Source organism: Bos indicus x Bos taurus, chromosome 8 (assembly GCF_003369695.1).
Source record: "Bos indicus x Bos taurus breed Angus x Brahman F1 hybrid chromosome 8, Bos_hybrid_MaternalHap_v2.0, whole genome shotgun sequence".
NCBI classification, from domain to species: Eukaryota; Metazoa; Chordata; class Mammalia; order Artiodactyla; family Bovidae; genus Bos; species Bos indicus x Bos taurus.
This window is the reverse complement of record NC_040083.1, coordinates 28,620,975-28,644,110: the sequence shown is the minus strand read 5'-3', so window position 1 is coordinate 28,644,110 and position 23,136 is coordinate 28,620,975.

The window sequence follows — 23,136 nt, the reverse complement described above, 5'->3', positions numbered from 1 at the left end:
GAGAAACCATATAGGTAAGTTCAAAGACTCTTTGGGAATCCCGGAGCACTCTGATGTGGTATACAAATCTTCTTCACTGAATCATATATGATACCACATGAGGAGTAAAGAAAAACATCAAAAATACAATGTATCTTTGCAGAAGCTAACAAAGTGTGGCGTTAGTATGGCATACAGATACAGACCAAGTTAAAGTTCCCAAAAACAGAAGTGATCTTTAACTGCCACAAAGGCTATGAAACCAGAGACATGGCATTGTTAAATATTTATTTTTATTTACTTATTTGACTGTGCCAGGTCTTAGTTGTGGTATACAGAATCTTTAGTTGAGGCTTGTGAACTTTTGGTGGTGGCATGAGGGATCTAGTTCTGTAACAGGAGGGTAAGGGACAGGGCACAACTTTTGAAAGAATGACATAGCCCAAGGACACCACATAAACCGATTAGAATCAAATGGGTCCAAGATGGCAGACAGTTCAGTTCAGTTCAGTCGCTCAGTCGTTTCTGACTCTTTGCGACCCCATGAACCGCAGCATGCCAGGCCACGCTGTCCATCAACAACTTCTGGAGTTAACCCAAACTCATGTCCATTGAGTTGGTGATGCCATCCAACTGTCTCATCCTCTGTTGTCCCCTTCTCCTCCTGCCCTCAATCGTTCTCAGCATCAGGGTCTTTTCAAATGAGTCAGCTCTTTGCATGAAGTGGCCAAAGGATTGGAGTTTCAGCTTTAGCACCAGTCCTTCCAATGAACACCCAGGACTGATCTCCTTTAGGATGGACTGGTTTAATCTCCTTGCAGTCCAAGGGACTCTCAAGAGTCTTCTCCAACACCACAGTTCAAAAGCATCAATTCTTCGGTGCTCAGCTTTCTTTATAGTCCAACTCTCACATCCATACATAACCACTGGAAAAACCATAGCCTTGAGTAGACAGACCTTTGTTGGCAAAGTAATGTCTCTGCTTTTTAATATGCTGTCTAGGTTGGTCATAACTTTCCTTCCAAGGAGTAAGCGTCTTTTAATTTCATGGCTGCAATCACCATCTGCAGTGATTTTGGAGCCAAGAAAAATAAAGTCAGCCACTGTTTCCCTATCTATTTGCATGAACTTATGGGACTTAATGCCATGATCTTTGTTTCTGAATGTTGAGCTTTAAGCCAACTTTTTCACTCTCCTCTTTCTCTTTCATCAAGAGGCTCTTTAGTTCTTCTTCACTTTCTGCCATAAGGGTGGTGTCATCTGCATATCTGAGGTGATTGATATTTCTCCCGCCAATCTTGATTACAGCTTGTGCTTCATCCAGCCTGGAATTTTGCATGATGTACTCTGCATGTAAGTTAAATGAGCAGGGTGACAATATACAGCCTTGACGTACTCCTTTTCCTATTTGGAACCAGTCTGTTGTTCCATGTCCAGTTCTAACTGTTGCTTCTTGACCTGCATACAGGTTTCTCAAGAGGCAGGTCAGGTGGTCTGGTATTCCCATCTCTTTCAGAATTTTCCACAGTCTATTGTGATCCACACAGTCAATAAGCAGAAATAGATGTGTTTCTGGAACTCTCTTGCTTTTTCAATGATCCAGCAGATGTTGGCAATTTGATCTCTGGTTCCTCTACCTTTTCTAAAACGAGCTTGAACATCTGGAAGTTCATGGTTCACGTATTGCTGAAGCCTGGCTTGGAGAATTTTGAGCATTACTTTACTTGCGTGTGATGGCAGACAAGTTGACTTTGATTAGACCTTGATCCTCAGTCCTATGCAATATTGTTCTTTACAGCATTGGACTTTACTTCCATCACCAGTCACATCCACAACTGGGTGTTGTTTTTGCTTTGGCTGCATCTCTTCATTCTTTCTGGAGAAGGAAATGGCAACCCACTCCAGTGTTCTTGCCTGGAGAATCCCATGGACGGAGAAGCCTGGTAGGCTGCAGTCCATGGGGTTGCACAGAGTCGGACACGACTGAAGCGACTTGGCAGCTTCATTCTTTCTTGGAGTTATTTTCCCACTGTTCTCCAGTAGCATATTGGGCACCTACTGACCTGAGGAGTTCATCCTTCAGTATCCTATCTTTTTGCCTTTTCATATGGTTCATGGGGTTTCTCAAGGCAAGAATACTTGAGAAGTGGTTTGCCATTCCCTTCTCCAGCGGACCATGTTTTGTCATAACTCTCCACTATGACCCATCTGTCTTGGGTGGCCCTACATGGCATGGCTCGTGGTTTCATTGAACTAGACAAGACTGTGGTTCCATGTGATCAGTATGATTAGTTTTCTCTTATTGTGGTTTTCATTCTGTTGGCTCTCTGATGGATAAGCATAAGAAGCTTATGGAAACTTCCTGATGGGAGAGACTGACTGAAAGGGAAACTGGGTCTCCTTCTGATGGGCAGGGCTGAGCTCAGTAGGTGTTCATAGAACCATTTAACTTCAGCTTCTTCAGCGTTACTGGTTGAGGCATAGATGTGGATTACCATGATATTGAATGGTTTGCCTTGGAAATGAACAGAGATCAGTCTGTTGTTTTTGAGATTGCATCCAAGTACTGCATTTCTGACTCTTTTGTTGACTATGATGGCTACTCCTTTTCTTCTAAGGGATTCTTGCCCACAATAGTAGATATAATGGTCATCTGAGTTAAATTCACCTATTCCAATCCATCTTAGTTCACGGATTCCTAAAATGTTGATGTTCACTCTTGCCATGTCTTGGTTTCTTTACAGCATCGAACCTTGCTTCCATCACCAGTAACATCCACAACTGGGTGTTGTTTTTGCTTTGGCTCCATCTCCGTTCTTTCTGGAGTTATTTCTCCACTGATCTCTAGCATATTCGGCACCTACTGACCTGGAGAGTTCATCTTTCAGTGTCCTACCTTCTTACCTTTTCATACTGTTCATGGGGTTCTTAAGGCAGAAATACTGAAGTGGTTTGCCATTCCCTTCTCCAGTGGACCACATTTTGTCAGAACTCTCCACCATGACCCATCTGTCTTGGGTGGCCCTACATGGCATGGCTCATAGTTTCATTGAGTTAGACAAGGCTGTGGTCCATGTGATTAGATTAATTAGTTTTCTGTGATGGCGGTTTTCAGTCTGTCTGCCCTCTGATGGAGAAGTATAAAGTGAAAGTGAAGTCACTCAGAAGTTGCTCAGTCATGTCCGACTCTTTGCGACCCCATGGACTGTAACCTGGCTCCTCTGTCCATGGGATTTTCCAGGCAATAGTACTGGAGTGGGTTGCCATTTCCTTCTTCAGGGGATCTTCCCGACCCAGGGATCTCCCACATTGTAGACAGACCGCTTTACCCTCTGAGCCACCAGGGAAGTCTTCAAGATAAAGAGAAGGATAAGAGGGTTATGAAAGCTTCCTGATGGGATAGACTGACTGAGGGGATACTGGGTCTTATTCTGATGGGCAGGGCTGAGCTCAGTAGGTGTTCATAGAACTGTTCAACTTCAGCTTCTTGAGCTCCAAAAGAGCATTAAAGAGTAAGTCTTTAATCCAATTTTCTGTTGATGGGTGGAGGTGTGTTCCCTCCCTGCTATTTACCTGGGGCCAAACTATGATGGGGTGGGCTTCCCTGGTGGCTCAGAGGTTAAAGCGTCTGCCTGCAATGCGGGAGACCTGGGTTCGATCCCTGGGTCGGGAAGATCCCCTAGAGAAGGAAATGGCAACCCACTCCAGTATTCCTGCCTGGAGAATCCCATGGACGGAGGAGCCTCATGGGCTACAGTCCATGGGGTCACAAAGAGTCGGACATGACTGAGCGACTTCACTCACTCACTCAAACTATGGTGGAGGTAATGAAGATAATGGTGAGTGAGTGAGTGAGTGAGTGGTGCCCCCAACCCTGCAGTGGGCCACCACCAACACACACCTTCACCGGATATTTCTGGACACCCACAGGCAAGTCTCCCTTGGGGTCACTGTTCCTTTCTCCTGGGTCCTGGTGCACAAGGTTCTGTTGTGCCTCCAAGAGTCTATTTCCAGTCCTATGTAAGTTTTGGCAGCTCTATAGTGGGGTTAATGGCGACCTCCTCCAACAGGACTTATGCCATACTTGCACTCAAAGCCCCTGTCCCGTGGCAGACCACTGCTGACCCGAACCTCCACAGGAGATGCTCAAACACAGTTCTGTCTCAGTCTCTGTGGGGTCCCTGGGTTCTGGTGCACACAAGGTTTGTTTGAACCCTCTGAGCATCTCTGGCAGGAACAGCGTGAATTCTAAACGTGAATTCGCTCCTCCTACCGTCTTGCTGGGGCTTCCCTGGTGGCTCAAAGGTTAAAGCGTCTGCTGGCAATGCAAGAGACCTGGGTTCGATCCCTGGGTTGGGAAGATCCCCTGGAGAAGGCAATGGCAACCCACTCTAGTATTCTTGCCTGGAGAGTCCCATGGATGGAGGAGCTTGGTGGGCTACAGTCCATGGGGTCACAAAGAGTCAGACACGACTGAGTGACATCACTTTTACCATCTTAATGGGGCTTCTCCTTTGTCCTTGGACGTGGGGTATCTCATCACAGCCGCTCCAGTGCCTATGTCTTACTGGGGTTTTTCTGACCTTGGACGTGGGGTATCGCCACACAGCCGGTCCAGTAACGTGCAGCCGTGGCTCCTGACCTTAGACGTAGGGTATCTCTTCTCGGCTGCTTGCTACTCCGGTGCTGTGCAGCCACCGCTTGCCGCTCCAGCGATGGGGGAAAAAATGAGTTTTCATTACAATCCCTAAGAAAGGCAATGCCAAAGAATGCTCAAACTACCACAAAACTGCACTCATCTTACACCCTAGCAAGTAATGCTCAAAATTCTCCAAGCCAGGCTTCAACAATACATGAACCGTGAACTTCCAAATGTTCAAGCTGATTTTAGAAAAGGCGAAGGAACCAGAGATCAAATTGCCAATATCTGCTGGATCATCGAAGCAAGAGAGTTCCAGAAAAACATCTATTTCTGCTTTATTGACTGTGCCAAAGCCTTTGATGTGTGAATCACAAAAAACTGGAAAATTCTGAAAGAGATGGGAATACCAGACCACCTGATCTGCCTCTTGAGAAACCTATATGCAGGTCAGGAAGCAACAGTTAGAACTGGACATGGAACAACAGACTGGTTCCAAATAGGAAAAGCAAAGCGTCAAGGCTGTATATTGTCACCCTACTTATTTAACTTATATGCAGACTACATCATGCAAAATTCCGGGCTGGATGAAGCACAAGCTGGAATCAAGATTGCCAGGAGAAATATCAATCACCTCAGATATGCAGATGACACCACCCTTATGGCAGAAAGTGAAGAGGAACTAAAGAGCCTCTTGTTGAAGATGAAAGAGGAGAGTGAAAAAGTTGGCTTAAAGCTCAACATTCAGAAACAAAGATCATGGCATTAAGTCCCATAACTTCATGCAAATAGATGGGGAAACAGTGGTTGACTTTATTTTTCTGGGCTCCAAAATCACTGCAGATGGTGATTGCAGCCATGAAATTAAAAGACGCTTACTCCTTGGAAGGAAAGTTATGACCAACCTAGACAGCATATTGAAAAGCAGAGACATTACTTTGTCAACAAAGGTCTGTCTAGTCAAGGCTGTGGTTTTTCCAGGAGTCATGTATGGATGTGAGAGTTGGACTACAAAGAAAGCTGAGCACCGAAGAATTGATGCTTTTGAACTGTGGTGTTGGAGATTACTCTTGAGAGTCCCTTGGACTGCAAGGAGATTAAACCAGTCCATCCTAAAGGAGATCAGTCCTGGGTGTTCATTGGAAGGACTGATGCTAAAGCTGAAACTCCAATCCTTTGGCCACCTGATGCAAAGAACTGACTCATTGGAAAAGACCCTGATGCTGGGAAAGATTGAAGGCAGGAGGAGAAGGGGACGACAGAGGATGAGATGGTTGGGTGGCATCACCGACTCAATGGACATGGGTTTGGGTGGACTCCGAGAGTTGGTGATGGACAGGGAAGCCTGGCATGCTGCAGTCCACGGGATCACAAAGAGTTGGACACAACTGAATGACTGAACTGAACTGATCCTCAATCAGCAAGCTAATGACACACCCAGAGGTGCCATGACAGTTCCAAGGCACTGTCAAAAGTCCAAGGAGTGGGTGATGGCCCAATTCCTGGAATCTCCACCTCTTCCCCAAAATAGTTGGAATAATCCTTCCACTCATTATCATGTGAAATTACCCAGGCTATAAAACCTTACCACACCATATTTTGCAGCCACACTTCCCCTCTGCAGTGGCCCACAGTCTGTCTGTGGAGTGTGCTCCTCTCTGGTGGTGATTTAGTTGCTAAGTCGTGTCCGACTCGTGCAACCCCATGGACTGTAGCCTGCCAGGCTCGTCTGTCCATGGAACTCTCCAGCCAAGAATACTCCAAGCAAGTGCTCCTCTCTGAATCTGAATAAATTAATCCACATCTTACCTATTATTTTGTCTCTCACTGAATTCTGTCTGTGATGAGACATCAAGAACTCGAGCTTATTAGGACCTGAAACCAGGTACAGTGGGTTTTGATTGGGTTCAAGTCCCAGCCATGTGGGTTCAAGTTCCAATCTGAGGTAAACGGTTTCCGCTCCCCACCAAGGATGAAATCCGGGACCCCTGCTTTGGGAGCTTGGAATCTTACCTGCTGGACCACCAGGGAAGTCCCGACATGGCATAAAAGAGCCTTGATATCAGTTAGTTCAATCCCCTCACTTCACAGATGTGAAAACAAAGCCACCACCTAACTGATAACACAACTGAGCCCAGAGTTGGGGATTCCTTATTCCAAGTACATTCCATTATCTGTGACAGTATGGCTGTCATACAGTCACTATCAGGAAAACAGGTCGAGTGTGTGTCTTGTGATGAGGTCCAAAAGAGTCTAGAGAGTGCTGTGAAGAAGGAGATATGAGCCCTGGGGTCTGAGAGAACTTTGTTCAAATCACTAGACCCTGTGCTCTGGTCTGAATGTTTGTGTCCCCCCGGTAATTGTATGTTTCTCCAGGTCATTGTATCAGGCGACAGGGCCGCTGAGAGGTGACGAGGTCCTGAAAACAGAGCCCTTATGAGCGGGGTTAGCATCCTTATAGGAGAAACCTCAGAGAGAATGCTCCCTAGTACTTCTGCTATGTGAAGTTACAGCAAAAAATAATACATCTAGGAAGTGGGCCCTTCAGTTCAGTTCAGTTCAGCCGCTCAGTCGTGTCTGACTCTTTGCAACCCCATGAATCGAGCACGCCAGGCCTCCCTGTCCATCACCAACTCCCGGACTTCACTCAGACTCACGTCCATCGAGTCAGTGATACCATCCAGCCATCTCATCCTCTGTCGTCCCCTTCTCCTCCCGCCCCCTACCCCTCCCAGCATCAGAGTCTTTTCCAATGAGTCAACACTTCGCATGAGGTGGCCAAAGTCCTGGAGTTTCAGCTTTAGCATCATTCCTTCCAAAGAAATCCCAGGGCTGATCTCCTTCAGAATGGACTGGTTGGATCTCCTTGCAGTCCAAGGGACTCTCAAGAGTATTCTCCAACACCACAGTTCAAAGGCATCAATTCTTCGGTGCTCAGCCTTCTTCACAGTCCAACTCTCACATCCATACATGATCACAGGAAAAACCATAGCCTTGACTAGATGGACCTTTGTTGGCAAAGTAATGTCTCTGCTTTTCAATATGCTATCTAGGTTGGCCATAACTTTCCTTCCAAGGAGTAAGCATCTTTTAATTTCATGGCTGCAGTCACCATCTGCACTGATTTTGGAGCCCCCAAAAATAAAGTCTGACACTGTTTCCACTGTTTCCCCATCTATTTCCCATGAAGTGATGGGACCGGATGCCATGATCTTCGTTTTTTGAATGTTGAGCTTTAAGCCAACTTTTCACTCCTCTTTCACTTTCATCAAGAGGCTTTTGAGTTCCTCTTCACTTTCTGCCATAAGGGTGGTGTCATCTGCATATCTGAGGTGATTGATATTTCTCCTGGCAATCTTGATTCCAGCTTGTGCTTCTTCCAATCCAGAGTTTCTCATGATGTACTCTGCATATAAGTTAAATAAGCAGGGTGACAATATACAGCCTTGACGAACTCCTTTTCCTGTTTGGAACCAGTCGGTTGTTCCATGTCCAGTTCTAACTGTTGCTTCCTGACCTGCATACAGATTTCTCAAGAGGCAGATCAGGTGGTCTGGTATTCCCATCTCTTTCAGAATTTTCCACAGTTGATTGTGATCCACACAGTCAAAGGCTTTGGCATAGTCAATAAAGCAGAAATAGATGTTTTTCTGGAACTCTCTTGCTTTTTTCATGATCCAACGGATGCTGGTAATTTGATCTTTGGTTCCTCTGCCTTTTCTAAAACCAGCTTGAACATCAGGAAGTTCACAGTTCACATATTGCTGAAGCCTGGCTTGGAGAATTTTGAGCATGACTTTGCTAGCATGTGAGACGAGTGCAATATTGCGGTAGTTTGAGCATTCTTTGGCATTGCCTTTCTTTGGGATTGGAATGAAAACTGACCTTTTCCAGTCCTGTGGCCACTGCTGAGGTTTCCAAATTTGCTGGCATATTGAGTGCAGCACTTTCACAGCATCATCTTCCAGGATCTGAAATAGCTCAACTGGAGTTCCATCACCTCTACTAGCTTTGTTCATAGTGATGCTTTCTAAAGCCCACTTGATTTCACATTCCAGGATGTCTGGCTCTAGGTCAGTGATCACATCATCGTGATTATCTGGGTCATGAAGATCTCTTTTATACAGTTCTTCTGTGTGTTCTTGCCACCTCTTCTTAATATCTTCTGCTTCTGTTAGGTCCATACCATTTCTGTCCTTTATCGAGCCCATCTTTGCATGAAATGTTCCCTTGGTATCTCTCATTTTCTTGAAGAGATCTCTAGTCTTTCCCATTCTGTTGTTTTCCTCTATTTCTTTGCATTGATCGCTGAAGAAGGCTTTCTTATCTCTTCTTGCTATTCTTTGGAACTCTGCATTCAGATGCTTATATCTTTCTTTTTCTCCTTTGCTTTTCGCTTCTCTTCTTTTCACAGCTATTTGGAAGGCCTCCCCAGACAGCCATTTTGCTTTTTTGCATTTCTTTTCCATGGGGATGGTCTTGATCCCTGTCTCCTGTACAATGTCACGAACCTCAGTCCATAGTTCATCAGGCACTCTTGTCTATCAGATCTAGGCCTTTAAATCTATTTCTCACTTCCACTGTATAATCTTAAGGGATTTGATTTAGGTCATACCTGAATGGTCTAGTGGTTTTCCCTACTTTCTTCAATTTAAGTCTGAATTTGGCAATAAGGAGTTCATGGTCTGAGCCACAGTCAGCTCCTGGTCTTGTTTTTGCTGACTGTATAGAGCTTCTCCATCTTTGGCTGCAAAGAATATAATCAATCTGATTTTGGTGTTGACCGTCTTGTGATGTCCATGTGTAGAGTCTTCTCTTGTGTTGTTGGAAGAGAGTGTTTGCTATGACCAGTGCATTTTCTTGGCAAAACTCTATTAGTCTTTGCCCTGCTTCATTCCATATTCCAAGGCCAAATTTGCCTGTTACTCCAGGTGTTTCTTGACTTCCTACTTTTACATTCCAGTCCCCTATAATGAAAAGGACATCTTTTTTGGGTGTTAGTTCTAAAAGGTCTTGTAGGTCTTCATAGAACCGTTCAACTTCAACTTCAGCTTCTTCAGTGTTACTGGTTGGGGCATAGACTTGGATTACTGTGATATTGAATGGTTTGCCTTGGAAATGAACAGAGATCAGTCTGTTGTTTTTGAGCTTGCATCCAAGTACTGCATTTTGGACGCTTTTGTTGACCATGATGGCTACTCCATTTCTTCTGAGGGATTCCTGCCTGCAGTAGTAGATATAATGGTCATCTGAGTTACATTCACCCATTCCAGTCCATTTTAGTTCACTGATTCCTAGAATGTTGACGTTCACTTTTGCCATCTCCTGTTTGACCACTTACAATTTGCCTTGATTTATGGACCTGACATTCCACATTCCTATGCAATATTGCTCTTTCCAGCATCGGACCTTGCTTCTATCACCAGTCACATCCACAGCTGAGTTTGTTTTTGCTTTGGCTCCATCCCTTCATTCTTTCTGGAGTTATTTCTCCACTGATCTCCAGTAGCATATTGGGCACCTACCGACCTGGGAAGTTCCTCTTTCAGTATCCCATCACTTTGCCTTTTCATGCTGTTCATGGGGTTCTCAAGACAAGAATACTGAAGTGGTTTGCCATTCCCTTCTCCAGTGGACCACATTCTGTCAGATCTCTCCACCATGACCCTCCCATCTTGGGTTGCCCCATGGGCATGGCTTAGTTTCATTGAGTTAGACAAGGCTGTGGTCCTAGTGTGATTAGATTGACTAGTTTTTTGTGAGTGTGGTTTCAGTGTGTCTGCTCTCTGATGCCCTCTTGCAGTACCTACCATCTTACTTGGGTTTCTCTTACCTTGGGCATGGAATATCTCTTCACGGCTGCTCCAGCAAAGCACAGCCGCTGTTCCTTACCTTGGACGAGGAGTATCTCCTCACCACTGCCCTTCCTGACCTTCAATGTGGTATAGCTCCTCTAGGCCCTCCTGTGCCCGCGCAGCCACCGCTCCTTGGATGTGGGGTTGGTCCTCCCGACCGCCGCCCCTGGCCTCAGGCGTGGGGACGTGGGGTAGCTCCTCCCAGCCACTGCCCCTGGCCTCGGACTTGGGTAGCTCCTCTCGGCTGCTGCCCCGACCTCGGACTTGGGTAGCTCCTCCCAGCTGCTGCCCCTGGCCTCGGACTTGGGTAGCTCCTCTCGGCTGCCGCCCCTGATCTGGGGCGTGGGGTAGCTCCTCCCGGCCGCTGCAGATGCCAAATCTGCCAGAGCCATGTTCTTGGACTTCTGAACCTATAGAAATGTAAGAAATAAACATTTGTGTGGTGTATAAGCTATGCAGCGTGTGGAATTTAATTACAGCAATCTGAACAAAGACACATTCCTTGCCTCCATTAATTTATCTATAAAAAGGAGCCTAATCCTTCCCTCGAAGGGCTATTCTGAGCACATTTTTTAAATGTAATAACATACATTAGATCTCTATCACTCCCTGGTAGCTCAGTCAGTAAGGAATCCACCTGCAAGGAATGAGACCCTGGTTCATTCCCTAGGTTAGAAAAATCCCTTGGAGAAGGAAAGGTAAGCCACTCCAGTATTCTTGCCTGGGAAATCCCATGGACAGAGGAGCCTGGTAGGCTGCAGTCCATGGGGTCCCAAGGGTCAGACATGACATAGTGACTAAAGCACAACCACCACCCACTGTGTCTCGAACACAGTAGGCAAAAACTAAATGCTAGTACCCTCCCTTTTCTCAGTCACACCAGCATATAAGTTAGATTCAAGGCCAAATAACAGCAACCAGAAAAAATAATAATACATGTCAATAATTAGAGAGACAATCAAATACATGAGCATTGCTGTTGGTACATTTCGCTGGGACTGAGGCAGGCTGGGCTGGTCCTTCACACTGCCAGCTGGCCCACCAGCGAAGGGAAACACATTTGAAGACAGAGCTCTGTTCCAAGTTCTGTCTTAAGGGATGGGCCATGCCAGGCCCCACCTAAACATCCTTTCTATTGGCTCCCCAACCCATTTCCCAAGGGCAGGGTCCATCCTCTTCTAGTTCCCAGATCCAATCCTGACCTGGGACTAGATGCACTCAGATGACTCCAACTCCACGTGAGTCTGTCTGCCAGTATACGTTTGACCTCTTGGCCAAGTCTTGATGTCTAGGCCTCTGCTTGCTCTCCTACCCTGTTCTTACCCCCACTGACCTGATTTTTAGGTTTCCCTGGCTTCCTTATCATTCTGACACACACACCAGATAGGAAATTCATTACCTTATCACCTTGGTTCCTCCAGAGTCAAAAACAACAATGGTGGCCTGGCACCTAGTGGTTTCCCGAAAGGCTGTGCCTAAGTTACTCATTCTGTGCTTTAGTTATTCCTGAATGATCCAAAGGAAGAGATTCCTAACGTATTGGGTTTTCTCCTGGGAACTTTGAGAACTTAACCAGGGTCAGAAATGTTAAGAGCTGAGTCATCTCTGCCAATGTTCAGGAGAGAAAGCCACAGACCCTTGTTTCTAAAGGACTGTTACCACCCCTCCTGAGGGTTGGCTGTTCAGTTCTGCCTTCTGCTACCAACTTCCACAATAAATCCAATTTTAGCTTAAGTAATAGAAGATATGTTTCTGGCTCTTTTATCCATATGACCCTTATCTGGTACAGATCACAATTGTTAACTACTTATGTGAACTCAGTGGGTACTGCTTTTAGTTCAGAACCTTTCAGTCAGCTCATCCAGCCAAGCCTAATGCATAATTATGCACACTTGTATTTTACATTGATATTTGTCCCAGGTTCTCTACAGGATAATTTTTTGAACTTTCCCCAGTAATAGCAATTTCTTTGGTCATATTTATTTATTTAGCCATATATGCATGCATCCATCCATCTATATTGAGTATCTGATGGACACTAGGCACTGTCTATGATTCTAGAGCTACAGAAATGGACAGGCATCATCCCTTCTTTTGAACAGCATGTCTATGACAATGACAGTCACTGCCACACCAATAAATAATCTCAGTACAAAAATCCAAGAGCTAGAGTGAGGGTACACATATGAGGCAGTGAGAGCGCTGATGTGGGAGCAAATGACAAACAATCTTTAGAGAGGGGATCAGGAAGTCTTTGCAGAGTAGCAAATGTTTAAAATGAATTTTGGAGAATAAGGTTAAATTCATGAAGGGGAGAATGGTAGGATTGCTTTAGGAAAACACTGCAAGAATGACAATCTGTTAACTATTCAACCCTGCAACCTTATTTCTGGGGTTTATCCTACAGATGTGTTTGTACATGTAACAAATGACATGTATAAGATTAATCATCATAGAGTTATTTGTAAGAGACTGAAAATTATCCACACTTAAATTAATGAGCACTGATTAAACAAATATGGTGTATCCATTTGATGGGAGACTTGTGCTCTTGTTCAGTCACTAAGTCGTGTCCAACTCTTTGGGACCACATGGACTACAGCCCACCAGGCTCCTCTGTCTATGGGATTTTCCTTTCAAGAATATCAGAGTGGGTTGCCATTTCCTTCTCCAGGGGATCTTCCTGAGCCAAGGATCAAACCCATGTCCCCTGCATTAGTAGGCAGATTCTTTACCACTAAGCCAAAGGGTACCCTTAAAAACACAGACATGAGAAGAGATTATGGCCTGTATGAAACCAAAATGTTGTTAACACGAAAACCTACAGGTTTGGAAGCAGAACTCTTATCCCTTCTGACGTGGGTGCATTCTTTCAATTTAAACAGCATTCCTTCTGCCTTATTCCTGAGAGGATGTGAAGGATGTTCATTTAAATACTTGGGGGAGGGAAGGAAACAAATAAAACTCCTTACCCTGAAGTCATCTTCCAATTTTAAAAAATCCACTGATATTTTGAATTTTGGAAGCTTCCTTTGTGTAGGCTATAAGACACATGGCCGAAAACTTTTGACTTAACCTCAGGCAATGCGCCAGTGTATGTCATTAGACAGATTTTTTTTTTTCTCTTCTTTCAAAACTAAATGTCCTCCTCTTGAAATGAAGGAGAATAATAATCCTTCCTAGACATTCCATGCCATCTATTATTATAAAATTCATTCAGGGAATTTCCCTGGTGATCCAGTGGTTAAGACTCCCCACTTCCAGTGCAGGAGATACAGGTTCAATCCCTAGTCAGGAAACTAAAATTCCCACATACCGTAAGGCACAGCCAAAAAAAATTTCATTCAGATACTCAGAGAAGGTATAATTAAGTAAAATCAGTTTCATTCAAATTAGAGTGTCCTCTGAACTTTACCATTCCCTGAGAGTTCAGTCCTCAGTGTAATAGTTGCAAAAATTTTGTTTTCAATTTCCCAAAGGGCGACCAGATTCGAAGGGATTGGTTCATTCTACCAAAAGTCAGAAGAATCTTGTTTTTTGTAGACAGCTCTTATTTCTGTCTTCCCATGACTACCTTCCTTACTTTGGGATACTATTCTTCTCCCATTCACTTGCCAATTTTCATCCTGACAGAGCTATCAGTCACAGTATTTAATCTCATGGCCACAGAGTGATCTCAGTTCATTTCAGTTCAGTTCAGTTCAGTTGCTCCGTCATGTCGACTCTTTGCGACCCCATGGACTGCAGCATGCCAGGCCTCCTTGTCCATCACCAACTCCCGGAGCTTACTCAAACTCATGTCCGTTGACTCAGTGGTGCCATCCAACCATCTCATCCTCTGTCATCCCCTTCTCCTCCCGCCTTCAATCTTTCCTAGCATCAGGGTCTTTTCCAATGAGTCAGTTCTTCGAATCAGGTGGCCAAAGGATTGGAGTTTCAGCTTCAGCATCAGTCCTTTCAATGAACATTCAGGACTGATTTTCTTTAGGATGGACTAGTTGGATCTCCTTGCAATCAAAGGGACTCTCAAGAGTCTTCTCCAACACCACAGTTCAAAAGCATCAATTCTTTGGCACTCAGCTTTCTTTATAGTTCAACTCTCACATCCATACATGAAAAACCATAGCTTTGACTAGACGGACCTTTGTTGGAAGAGTAATGTCTCTGCTTTCTAACAAGTTGTCTAGGTCGGTCATAGGTTTTCTTCCAAGGAGCGAGAGTCTTTTAGTTTTATGGTTGTAGCCACCATCTGTAGTGATTTTGGAGCCCCCCCCACCCCCCGCCACCCCCCCAAAATAAAGTCTGTCACTGTTTCCACTGTTTCCCCATCTATTTGCCATGAAGTGATGGGACCCAATGCCATGATCTTAGTTTTCTGAATGTTGAGCTTTAAGCCAACTTTTTCACTCTTCTCTTTCACTTTCAAGAGGCTCTTTAGTTCTTCTTCATTTTCTGCCATAAGGTGGTGTCATTTACATATCTGAGATTATTGATATTTCTCCCGGCAATCTTGATTCCAGCTTGTGCTTCATCTAGTCCAGCATTTCTCATGATGTACTCTGCATATAAGGTAAATAAGCAGGATGTCAATATAGAGCCTTAATGGACTCTTTTCCCAATTTGGAACCAGTCTGTTGTTCCATGTCTAGTTCTAACTGTTGCTTCTTGGCCTGCATACAGATTTCTCAGGAAGCAGGTCAGGTAGTCTGGTATTCCCATCTCTTGAAGATTTCTCCACAATTTGTTGTGATCCACACAGTCAAAGATTTTGGCGTAGTCAATAAAGCAGATTTTTTGGAGCTCTCTTGCTTTTTCAGAGTGATCAGAGTGATCTAGAGCTAGCCAAACGTATCAGCTCATTTCTCCAGCCATAGTCACTGAACGAAAGGAACGAGATAGTATGTGGCTGGGCATGTGTCTGTGCTGGGTTAATCATCCTCATGGTCTGTTGCTCTTTAGAGCTAGGTGAGAGGGAGCCTTACCATTCAGGTCACAAAAGTTGGAAAGATTTTAAGTATGGGACAGCAGTTAGCCCATATATGTGATATATGCATATTACAAAATTTGGAAGGCTACTCAAAAATTTTAAAGTCATTTTAGTTTGGGATTGTTGGCATTGCAGGTATATGCATCTTCAGTCGTGTCCAACTCTCTGTGACCCCATGTAGCCCGCCAGCCTCCTCTGTCCATAGAATTTTCCAGGCATGAACACTGGAGTGGGTTGCCATTTCCTATTCCAGGGGATCTTCCTGACCCAGGGATCAAATCTGTGTCTCTTGCATCTTCTGCATTGGCAGCAGATTCTTTATCACTGTACCACCTGGAAAACATTGCTGACATTATGAGTGATTAAAAAACTTTTAGCCTAAGAGTTTGATATTCAATTTTAAAAAAAGGAAACAGACTTAGGCCAATTAAGCTTTTGAGGTAATAAGGACAATGCACAAAGTTTGGACAGAACAGTACAGATTGGAGTGGAAAAGACTTGACGGAATGGAATGATTTTAGTTGAGCCTTAAATAATTTAGCTGAACAGAGTTTCGAAAATAGTGCAGAAAAAGAAGCAGGCTAGAAGGTCACCATGACAGGAGCAAGAGTGAGTGTCAGTAGGCAGATAAGCAGGCCGAAAACATCAGTCACATTTGAGAGTCTTCAGAGGAAGGAAGGAGAGGGGTCAGCACTGAGTTGAGGTAAGGGGTACTAGAAAAGGAGCCTCTTCTTGCCTGAGGTAGACAAGCGGAGGAGGAGAAGGGCTGGAGTGAGGGAGCCTGCTGGCAGACAAAAGTGCCCTGGATATAATGACAAGCCTAGCTGCCTTCTACCTATGTAAACAACTCTGTATGTGCCTCCACGCCCCACCCAAATAGCCCATGGCCATGGCCACAGTTGGTTAGACCAGAGCAGAGACATGACATTGGCCATCTGAGTGCTGACCAATGGCCTGGCATGGCCTGGTACATAGGGCTTTTCCAAACAGGGAAAACTAAGCCACTCCTGTTCTCTTTCTGCCTCTGGCTTTTGGTCTCTTTCTCAAAAGATCCAGAGGGAAGTTTTCTTATAGCTCCATGAGCTGATCTGAAAGGTTATGAAGCAGGCTATACACCAGGCACAGCGTTGCCAGATAAAATAAAGAATAGTTAAACTTGAATATCAGATCCACAAAAACAACAAAAAAATTTTTAGTATATCCCAGATAGTACATGGGATATACTTACATTAAAAAGCTATTCGCTCATTATTTATCTCCAAAATTCAAATCTAAGTGAACGTCCTGCACTTTTCACTTGCTAGATCTGGCAACCTTATCACGTGTCCTTATGCATCATGTGAATATGGAGCATGTGGGGCAAAGCAGTACACATCTCCTCTCATCTGCCTTTAGGGAAAAGCAGTCCAACTGTCTCTGTGCTGGGAGGCACTGTCCCAATGCTGCAGGCCTGTCTCCTGCCCTCTCTTTGCTGGAGCTCCCCTAAAGCCATCAGTTCAGTTCAGTTCAGTTGCTCAGTCGTGTCCGACTCTTCGAGACCCCATGAATCGCAGCACACCAGGCCTCCCTGTCCATCACCAACTCCCGGAGTTCACTCAGACTCACGTCCATCGAGTCAGTGATGCCATCCAGCCATCTCATTCTCTGTCGTCCCCTTCTCCTCCTGCCCCCAATCCCTCCCAGCATCAGAGTCTTTTCCAATGAGTCAACTCTTCGCATGAGGTGGCCAAAGTACTGGAGTTTCAGCTTTAGCATCATTCCTTCCAAAGATATCCCAGGGCTGATCTCCTTCAGAATGGACTGGTTGGATCTCCTTGCAGTCCAAGGGACTCTCAAGAGTCTTCTCCAACACCACAGTTCAAAAGCATCAATTCTTTGGTGCTCAGCCTTCTTCACAGTCCAACTCTCACATCCATACATGATCACAGGAAAAACCATAGCCTTGACTAGACGGACCTTTGTTGGCAAAGTAATGTCTCTGCTTCTGAATATGCTATTTAGGTTGGTCATAACTTTCCTTCCAAGGAGTAAGCATCTTTTAATTTCATGGCTGCAGTCACCATCTGCACTGATTTTGGAGCCCCCAAAAATAAAGTCTGACACTGTTTCCACTGTTTCCCCATCTATTTCCCATGAAGTGATGGGACCGGATGCCATGATCTTCGTTTTCTGAATGTTGAGCTTTAAGCCAACTTTTTCACTCTCCACTTTCACTTTCATCAAGAGGCTTTTTAGTTCCTCTTCACTTTCTGCCATAAGGGTGGTATCATCTGCATATCTGAGTGATTGATATTTCTCCCGGCAATCTTGACTCCAGCTTGTGCTTCTTCCAATCCAGAGTTTCTCATGATGTACTCTGCATATAAGTTAAATAAGCAGGGTGACAATATACAGCCTTGACGTACTCCTTTTCCTATTTGGAACCAGTCTGTTGTTCCATGTCCAGTTCTAACTGTTGCTTCCTGACCTGCATACAGATTTCTCAAGAGGCAGGTCAGGTGGTCTGGTATTCCCATCTCTTGAAGAATTTTCCACAGTTGATTGTGATCCACACAGTCAAAGGCTTTGGCATAGTCAATAAAGCAGAAATAGATGTTTTTCTGGAACTCTCTTGCTTTTTTCATGATCCAGCAGATGTTGGCAATTTGATCTCTGGTTCCTCTGCCTTTTCTAAAACCAGCTTGAACATCAGGAAGTTCATGGTTCACATATTGCTGAAACCTGGCTTGGAGAATTTTGAGCATTACTTTGCTAGCGTGTGAGATGAGTGCAATTGTGCGGTAGTTTGAGCATTCTTTGGCATTGCCTTTCTTTGGGATTGGAATGAAAACTGACCTTTTCCAGTCCTGTGGCCACTGCTGAGTTTTCCAAATTTGCTGGCATATTGAGTGCAGCACTTTCACAGCATCATCTTCCAGGATTTGAAACAGCTCAACTGGAATTCCATCACCTCCACTAGCTTTGTTCGTAGTGATGCTTTCTAAAGCCCACTTGACTTCACATTCCAGGATGTCTGGCTCTAGGTCAGTGATCACACCATCGTGATTATCTGGGTCGTGAAGATCTTTTTTGTACAATTCTTCTGTGTATTCTTGCCACCTCTTCTTAATATCTTCTGCTTCTGTTAGGTCCATACCATTTCTGTCCTTTATCGAGCCCATCTTTGCATGAAATGTTCCCTTGGTATCTCTCATTTTCTTGAAGAGATCTCTAGTCTTTCCCATTCTGTTGTTTTCCTCTATTTCTTTGCATTGATCACTGAGGAAGGCTTTCTTATCTCTTCTTGCTATTCTTTGGAACTCTGCATTCAGATGCTTATATCTTTCCTTTTCTCCTTTGCTTTTCACTTCTCTTCTTTTCACAGCTATTTGGAAGGCCTCCCCAGACAGCCATTTTGCTTTTTTGCATTTCTTTTCCATGGGGTCTTGATCCCTGTCTCCTGTACAATGTCACGAACCTCAGTCCATAGTTCATCAGGCACTGTTCATCAGGGTCTATCAGATCTAGGCCCTTAAATCTATTTCTCACTTCCACTGTATAATCTTAAGGGATTTGATTTAGGTCATACCTGAATGGTCTAGTGGTTTTCCCTACTTTCTTCAATTTAAGTCTGAATTTGGCAATAAGGAGTTCATGATCTGAGCCACAGTCAGCTCCTGGTCTTGTTTTTGCTGACTGTATAGAGCTTCTCCATCTTTGGCTGCAAAGAATATAATCAATCTGATTTCGGTGTTGACCATCTGGTGACGTCCATGTATAGAGTCTTCTCTTGTGTTGTTGGAAGAGGGTGTTTGCTATGACCAGTGCATTTTCTTGGCAAAACTCTATTAGTCTTTGCCCTGCTTCATTCCGTATTCCAAGGCCAAATTTTCCTGTTACTCCAGGTGTTTTTTGACTTCCTACTTTTGCATTCCAGCCATCAGAGGGTCCTAAATAGTCCTTCCTGACAATCTGCACTGCTCAGTCTCCCATGACCAGACACACAGTATTATGAGCAACGTACTGAAGTTCATCACCCAGGGGCAGGCTGTAACGGTGTCGGACTTTATTTTGCTACACACCAGAAAATGCCTTCCAGACTAGATCTTCAGAAACAGGGAATCTCATAAATGCTCCCTCTCTCCCTCCTTCGTAAACTCTTCTCCAGCTATGTAGTCTCTCTTTGAAGCCCTCAGTGAAGTGCCCCCACACCCGCCCACTCCCTCAGTAAGCCCTTGCCCTGCCTATAGGAAGAGGACAGTCCTCCTATCTTTGGCTGGGACTTGTGAACTTGAGCCCCTGAGAGGCTTTGCTTTGTTTAGTCACTGCTGACTCTGGGAGGGTGAGGGCAATCCGTGGTGTTTGATATGCTTAACATCTTCAGAAACATCCCTAAAAAGCAGGGCACACTCTCCAAGGTGAGTGGTTTCTTCTCAGCTTCCATGACCAATCACATACAAAGAAAACACATGTGAAAATGGCATTAATTTGACAAGTTGCAAAAGAGGAATTGTGTTGAGAAGGGATTGTTTTTTTTTTGTCTCCCTGGGACTAGCTTTCGTGACCGGAGGTGTACATTGGCTCTCCTTACCATCCTGGTGGGGGGGGGGGGGCGGTGAGGGGGTGGTGCCAACTTTAATTAAATCTTTACTATCTCCTCCTTTCTAACCTAGCTAGAAGGGGAGATTCCCCCACCATTTAGCAGTGTACATACAGACCCAGTGAGAACTACCCGATAGAGGGGAAAGGAGTGGAGCGGATGTGCACAATGAAAGCCAAAAAGCCTTGGAAGAAAATGTAGTGTGGATTCCTGGCGTCAGACGCCATGAACACTTCAGTTCATGTTTTGGATTTCCATAAGACCTCTATTCTTAGAGAAATAAGCAACATGGAGAACAGACTTGTGGTTGCCAAGAAGCTGGGGGAGGAATGGATTGGAAGTTTGGGATTGGTACATGCAAACTATTATATGTAGACTGGATAAACAACAAGGGAACTATATTCAATATCCTGTACTAAACCATAACAGAAAAGAATATGAAAAAGAATATCTATAACTGAATCACTTTGGTGTACAACAGAAATAAATGCAATCTTGCAAAACAACTATACTTCAATAAAATAAGTTTTGAAAAGAAGCACATCACCATTTACAAAAGGAGTCAGCAAACATTTTTACTATAATTACATTTTTTAATTTTTATTGAGATATAACGCACTGGTTTCAGATGAATCAATATTTGTATATATTGTGAAATGATCACACAGTAAGTCTAGTTAACACCTATAAAGGGCCAGATAGTAAATATTTCAGGCTTTGCAGACCAGTCTTCTGAAACTACTAAACTCTGCTGTCGTAATGCAAAAACAGTCATAAACTTTATGAAATCAAATAAACATGACTGTGTTCCAACAGAACTTCTATTTCAAAAATCAGTGGTGACGCCATCCAAGTGAGGAAACGAATGCTCAGACTTTGGGAGCTCATGTCTCCCTATTCCTACTTTTCAACCAAGAGCCATGATTTTGGTTTATGCTACCACTATCCCATCTCTCAACTCTTTGCGACCCCATGAACTTGTAGCCCACCAGGCTCCTCTGTCTGTGGGATTTCCCAGACAAGAATACTGGAGTGGATTGCCATTTTCCTTCTCAACTAATGCTACCATCTCAACTTAGTGGTTGGTTCCAACATCCACAATTGGGAAATCTTAGTTTTTTTGTTTCTGTTTTTCTCTATCAGAAATCATACAAAGCTCACCCAGATTTATAAGGACTCTTTCCTGCAATGGTAGACTCTTTCTACCTCCTTTCTGCTTTTGTCTGGTCCTAGAGTTAGGTCTAACAATAGTCCCATTTTCTGCCAAATTTGCCACAGGGCCAGAAGCTGCCTTTGTCCCAGCTATGTTATCAGAGAAAAAACTTCTTCTAAACTTTTATATTGTCATTTGGGGCCTGTGAATTAAACGGACAAAAGACGAATTAACAAGAGTTCACAGAAAAATGTGACTCTAGGAGGCAGTTAGAATTTGGGCTTTTGTACTATCTTAACAGGATGAGGGGAAGGGGAGCAGGCAGTTTCAGGAAAGCAAACGGCTTTCAAGTTCTCCTTAGGAGAAGTGAAGGAAGATACAGCTTTATGACCATGTATGCCTGTGATGCCCTCTAGCCCACCTTCTCTAGTTGTGAAAGTGAAAGCCGCTCAGTCCTGTCTGACTCTTTGCGACCCCATGGACTATACAGTCTATGGAATTCTCCAGGCCACAATACTGGAGTGGGTAGCCTTTTCCTTCTCCAGGGGATCGTCCCAAATCAGGGATCTCTAGTTGTGGGAGGGGATTTATGAAAATGGAGTCCTTTGGGAAGTCTTCACATTTAGTTAGATAATGGAGTTCTGAAAAAAATTCAATTCTCAAATGCCTTCAGCTCAAAATAATTTTTATGCTGCAGAGGCTCTTCCAGACTCCTTCAGCTTTATTCTGCAGAGGGGCCTCTGATGAGAAGACTCAAGGGAAAGCTGAGTGGTACTCACCACTAATCCTTCCCTGAAGTGAAGTCGCTCAGTCGTATCCGACTCTTTGCAACCCCGTGGACTGTAGCCCACCAGGCTCCTACATCCATGGGATTCTCCAGGCAAGAATACTGGAGTGGGTTGCCATTTCCTTCTCCAGGGGATCTTCCCGACCCAGGAATTGAACCCAGGTCTCCAGCATTGCAGGCAGATGCTTTAACCTCTGAGCCACCAAGGAAGCCACAATAATCCTTCCCTACTTGACCCTGAGATCCACACAGCTCAAGATGCAGTTCCAAAATGAACCATCTTTCCCTGCGGTGTTCCATCCGGCCCCACCCCTTCCCACTGCTTCTCAGGAACCATCCTCATCTACACTTCCGCTTCAGAGAAAATGTTACTGAATCCCTGAATATATGTTAGAGTTCTACCTGAAACTGTAACCTCATTCTCTGGAATAAAGGGATTTGGACCAAGGTTTACAGGCCCTGAAAAGACTAATTGTACTCAGATTGGAAGAATTCAACTCAAACTAGCTAAAGATGAAAGAAATCACAGGCTTACAGCATGGCAAGTTTAGGGGAGAAGACGACCTTAGCCCCACTATTCCAAGTCATCCAACTTCTGTCTATTTTCTGCCTTTGCTTACTTAAACCCTTGGTTCCCCCTGCCCCCAACCATTCCAGTGGCTGACACAAGCTTTGTCTAGGGTACCTCCTTAAGTCCTAAATATGGAGAGTTTTTTTAGTTTATAGATAAAAGTCCAGCGATTCTGACCTTGCTTCTGTTAACTAGCAGTTAACTCCTTCCTCAAATAGCACAATGGGGATGATAAATACCTGCCTGGAAAGGGTGTTGTTGGAGTTCTCCCCTACACTGGCAAGTGGATATTTTTTTTTTTCAACAGCCATCTGTATTTTTTACAATTTTAATTGGAGAATAAATTGCTTTACAATGTTGTGTTGATTTCTACCATACATCGACATGACTCAGTCATAGGTATACAAATGTCCGCTGACTTGAACCTCCCTCCCACTTTGCACTTCATCCCACTGCTCCAGGCTGTCACAGAACAGGGGGTTTGAGCTCCCTGTGTCATACAGCAAATTCCCACTGGCTATCTATTTTGCATATGGCAATATATATGTTTCAATGGTACTCTCCCAATTTGTCCCACCCTCTCCTC